At 43.9% G+C, this 5,509-nt stretch overlaps 1 long non-coding RNA gene across 1 annotated transcript; it reads right to left on the bottom strand.

Moving 5' to 3' along the window:
- Window positions 1-2,954: 2,954 nt before the first annotated feature.
- On the bottom strand, window positions 2,955-5,132 carry LOC134027959 (uncharacterized). Its single transcript, XR_009931482.1, has 3 exons — window positions 5,009-5,132; window positions 4,157-4,246; window positions 2,955-3,033 (listed from the first exon to the last, which is right to left on the bottom strand). It is a non-coding gene; the product is annotated as an uncharacterized LOC134027959 (long non-coding RNA).
- Between the last annotated feature and the right edge of the window lie 377 nt (window positions 5,133-5,509).

Below are 5,509 nucleotides of genomic sequence, written 5' to 3'. Positions count from 1 at the left end.
CACATGCACACTCACACACACACACACACACACACACACACACACACACACACACATACAAAGGACACGTGCTAAACAATAATTAATTTAATCACTACTTTGAAATAGGGCACTATTTTTATATACCGAAGTACGTGATTTTTAAAGATTCTTTGAAACGTGCATATTGAATGACTGCCTGCCAAATAGAGCCCACCCCCATCATAGAAATGGTCTCTCCCACAATTAATGTGGTGCACCTGTGATGCTCGATAAAGACTGCAGCACTGTGCACAGGTGCGGAACATTAATTCTGGGGGTGTTCCTTGCAAAGACAACCTACCCAACTGCCTGCCCCCCACCCTTCTCCACATCCCACTCACCAGCTATGCCCACCTCCACCGCACCCTTTAAAAAAGAAAATCGAAGAAAGACAGCCTTACTGCTTTACCAGATTTGGTTGAGAGGGACTTTGTGTGTGTGTGTGCATGTGTGTGAGGGAGAGTATGTGAGTGTGTAGGAGGGTGGGGGAGGTGGGAGGGGTGTCTAGTGAGTGAGTGAGTGAGTGAGTGAGTGAGTGAGTGAGTGAGTTTGTAAGTGAGTGAGAGGTAAAAATATGTAAATGTATGTGGAGCATGCATGGTAATCAATCCTGTCCTTCACACTAAACAGATTGAAGTTGACGCCAGAGGTGTGTGTGTGTGTGTGTGTGTTGGGGATCCTGTACACAGAGAGGGGGAAAGTGGGACAGGACTGCATGGGAACTTACCTGGTCCTCAGAACAACTCCTTTCATCAGCTGGCAACATCTGGGTAGAATAAAAATACTGTTGTTGTGTGACGAGAAGAGAGAGAGAGAGAGAGAGAAAGAGAGAGAGAGAGAGAGAGAGAGAGAGAGAGAGAGGAAGAGTGAGGAAGAGAGATTGAAATACACACAAAAAAAGAGACCATTATGTTGGTAGATTTTACCTTGAGGCAATGAATACAGACACAGCCACTGTTTAGAGATTATTTTGTCCCTTTAATGACACATAGATCAAATATAAAAATGAACAGGTAAGGTGAGGGGAATACATGATGCAGATGCATGATAAAGCCATTTGCTTAAGATGCTGGTATGTCATTTGCATGACTGGCATCTCCATGTGTACAGTATGTGAGTCATCAGGTGGAGTCATTATAGTAGCTACGGCTAATCGAGACCCTAGAGATGTCCAAGGTCCTGAGACCAGTCTGAATGTCCTGCTCATACTATCCTGACAGCCCCCTGTCTCCCTTGACATCCAGGCTGCTATGAAGTCCACTCTTACAGTGACCTGTGATGGCCATCGGCTAAAGTGTGTTCGCAACTGTGTTTGTGTGCATGCGGTTGTTTGCTTGTGTGTGTGTCTGCGTTTGCATCTGAGTGTGCGTTTACGTTTGTGTGTTTGTGTCAGTGTGTGTGTGTGTGTGTACACAGTATGTTTTGTGTGTGTGGTATGGCAGGCATGCAGACAGAGCCAGGGCAGGTTTGACTGAAGCCTTGTTGTGGTCCTCTGAGCCCTCTGACAGCTGGGCTTCCCTTCTACCTGACGCCAGATTGGGTCATTACCAGCCCTGATTGCTCAGGGAGAGAACACACCTGGCATCCCAGGAACAAGGAAGAGACAGGGACTTGAGGAGATACTTGGAGACACCCATGTCTGCTGTACACTGGCCTAGCGCTCACCTAATGAGTTAATGATACTTAGTTTAGGTATACTCTTTGTTTAGGTGTGTGTGTGTGTGTGTGTGAGAGCATGTTTTCTTGTGGGTTGAAGGTGGGTGGGGGTGCATGTATATGAGGGAGCGTTCTGTCTGTGAGTGCGTGAGCGTGTGTGTGTGTTTGTTTGTGTAGGAGTCAACTTATGCATGAAGTCAAGAGAGTGTGGTGAAGTCAGATCACATAAAACAAACTTCAACCTGCCTCTTCGCTTCTCAAGTATCACAAATGCTAATGTACCACTAAACTGATTAATAATTAAACAATTACGGTCATGAATCAATAACTTCGGCACATATTTTTCATTAGTAAATTGCACAGAGTGAACAAAGAATCTGTATTACCAATTCAAATCGGGGGAATGGGAAAAAAAGACATTCTAATCTGTAAACTTTGATGAAAAATAAACAGTCTTTAGAATCGTTATTTTCAAAGATCCGTTGTGTGGTGCGCTTCTCCTCACCAGATCTCTGGGCTTCTTTACATACGGTTACTAGAGTCCTTTAGCAAACATTATAGAGGCAATTTAATTATTAAAACAAACTATCTTGCTCCCTCCCTCTCTTTAAGTCTCTCTCTCTCTCTCTCTCTCTCTCTCTCTCTCTCTCTATCTCTCTATCTATCTGGAGTGTGTGTGTGTGGTCAATGTACACTATTTGGACAGCTTTCTTGACCATCTGAGTCAGTCTTCTGCCAACTCAGCCTGACGACTTGGACAATTCCAGATCCTCTTCATGTTAGAGGACAAATGTCATGCTGTAACAAACTTTACATAAATGTGTCCAGCTTTCAGGGAAAGTCACATTTGACCTTGTGGGGTTAAGATGTGTATCTGTCACTTCAGAGTACTACTCAGTCATGAAAGCATATAGGTTCACTTTATCTGATATTCTTGCTTCAGCAGTCACAGTAGCTGTGTCAACCATTGTGTTTTTTTCATTGATTGGTTGTGTGTTTGTGAACGCTCCATGATTTTCAGCTCTTCATCAGGGTGCAGGATCACTCTGTCGGTCAGACTGGATCATATCCAGTTATGTCAATATGACAAATCCAAGTGTCGTCATGGCTTCACACGAACACGCTCATACACGCACACACGTGGACGCGCAGGCACGTTCACACACACGTGCATTCCCACACACACATCCATGCATGGATACACAATAACACGCACGCACACACACACACACACACACGCACACACACACACACACACACACACACACACACACAGACACACACACAGACACACACACCCTCCCCTCCCAGATGCCATTTCTGTTCTGTCTGATGCCTTTGCAGTGAGTGTGGAGCCTGCGAACAAGGATAAAAGCATAAACAAATCAGTGATAAGAAATATGACATGGATATCAGCATGCAAAATAAGCTGAGACCTGCGAGCGGAGGCGTCCAGATTAATGATAAATTACGAGACCTAGCCTGCTTTATAGCTGTAATTTTCTCTCCCTGCACCTGCTCATATTCTTCTGGCCTAAAGCAGCCCCTCTTTTCTATTTTCCTCCCTCTGTTTCTCTCTCTCCCTCATCTCCTCTCCTGAGCACTTGTTTTAAATGGGCTGCATTTCCAAAGCACCATGCACCACTTGCTGAAACCAGTGGGACACCCCATGAAACAGGCCATGTATTATCAAACTGATTTGAGTGTGTATAATTGGTATCTTATAAACATGCCCTAGTATGAGATGGTATGAGTGAAAGGGGGGCGAGGGAGGGAGGACAGGGAGAGGAAACCAGGAGGAGAGGCAGAGGAATTGAGTTGGTGTTGAGGAGAGAGAGAGAGGTAGGTTAGCTGTGGTAGGTTAAAGAGAGAGGGGACTTTATAAAATGGTGTGTAAGAGGGCCTTTTGGATGCAACATTTGTAATAATACACCACAGAGTATGAACATAATGCTTAATTTTAATATTAATTACGTATATCTCTCAACACAACAAGGAAATAATTCGACAATCACTTCGGCCCCGAGTACTGTATTAAATGCAAAGTGGAGCTGAGGGCTACAGCAGTCAATATGGAGAGCCGGAGTTAAAGCCCCCACACACGCCCCCCACCCCATCTCATTACTTGAAGTGTGAATGTTAATTCTAGTGGGTTTATTAGTTAGAATCAGGGGAAAAAAAGAGGAGGTTTGCATTTTTATTGTTCATTACAAGCGGGTGGCTGTACCTGGATATTTCCACAGCTCTCACCCTTTTCAGAAATCGGCGACCATGGAGGGGGGAGAGAGGGGGAAAGAGCGGTTTCTCTGAGTGGCTATTGTCTAATTCATAATTATATTTTTATTATGACTAAGCTTCAGGCCCCCTACACTGTACAAAGCAATTTCCAGAAAGAAGAGCTAGGAGGGGAAAGTGTTTACATACAAAATTATAAGAATATACTAACAGCGTTTGGTGTTAATAAGCTATAATCACTCACCTAATTTAATCTGGTTGCCATGGAAAACAAATGCCACTTGAGGCCGAAGAGAGGGAAGTGGGAGGATAAGAAGAGAGGAGGTGTGCCCGGCTGAGAAAAGAGACAAGACAAAGATGAAAGAAAAGTGACATGAGTGCACCCACATCCCCTCCTCTGACGAGACACCTGCTTCTCTGGTATGTATGTATGTGTGTGTGTGGGTGTGTGTAAGTGTGTGTGTGTCTGTCCAACATGTCTGAGCTACATGTGTCCCTGTGTGCTTCTAGAGGATTATATGTGTGTGTGTGTGTTCTTCTGCGTTACTTGTGTGTATGTTCGTGTACTTGCGGGTCAGAGACAGCTGTCTGTGCAGTCAGCATTGCTGTGCTCCTCAGAAAGCAGAAAATTGAACGGGAATTGGCCTAATTGTACGGAATGATTGATGCCAGAGGAAACCACATTAAAAACACAGAACGCTCTTCCTGTTTGGTACAAGCACTGTTCCTGGAATGATTCAAACCCCAAGAGGGAGAATCCTAGCAACCTCTGCATTTAACCAGTTTGTATGGGCTGAGTTAGGATGGACCGGAAACCACCACAGTAACAACATAACCTGCCACGTCAACTAGAGCAGATCCCACTTCCTGTTTCTGGTCAGGTGGGTTGAGGTGGGAAAAACTTTGATTGGCAGGGGAATTGAATTGTTGAAAAGCAGACAGTGTTTTAAGTGTGGCATTAGTATTTCACACACACATGCCCGCAATATTTATTTAAGCAGCCCCAAACAAACAGAGCTTGAACAGTATTGTTTATATGAAATAGTAGAGGATAATTTAAGCAGTTTAGGACTAGATTTGAGTATAATTCACAAACCACGTTGAGGATGTATCCGAATGATCAAGTAGCCATCTCCTGAACCCCTGGTCTCCTGGTCTTCAGTGCCACTCAGAAGAAGACACCGCTTTGTTTTTCCGACAAGCTCTTAAGATCACAACTCATCTCCATCACAAGTAATTGTACATTAGAATGCATGTTCACTCGAATCTGATTACTTTCTCTGTGGACGTTTATTCATAAACATCAGCTCTCATATCCCAAGATCTAATAACAAGTCTGCCTATATCTTGACGTGTTTATCTCTGCATTCACTATCTGTCTTATATTGTTATAATGATGATGATGATGATTATTATTATAAAAGAACATTGAGAAGCTTAGGTCCAGTCCTGGTCAGTCATTTGTCTAATGGAGAAGCGGTGGTTCTATGGTACTGTGTGCTGTCTTATCTCCATCTAACTGTACACACAGTGTGCCTTCTCTGTGTCGCATGTCTCTGTGAAAGCTTAGGCTGACAAACAACAAAGAAAGAAAAGA

Source organism: Osmerus eperlanus, chromosome 10, assembly GCF_963692335.1.
Source record: "Osmerus eperlanus chromosome 10, fOsmEpe2.1, whole genome shotgun sequence".
Lineage (NCBI taxonomy): Eukaryota > Metazoa > Chordata > Actinopteri > Osmeriformes > Osmeridae > Osmerus > Osmerus eperlanus.
Note: the sequence above shows the minus strand (reverse complement) of the source record. Positions and strands in the feature narration are given on the sequence as shown.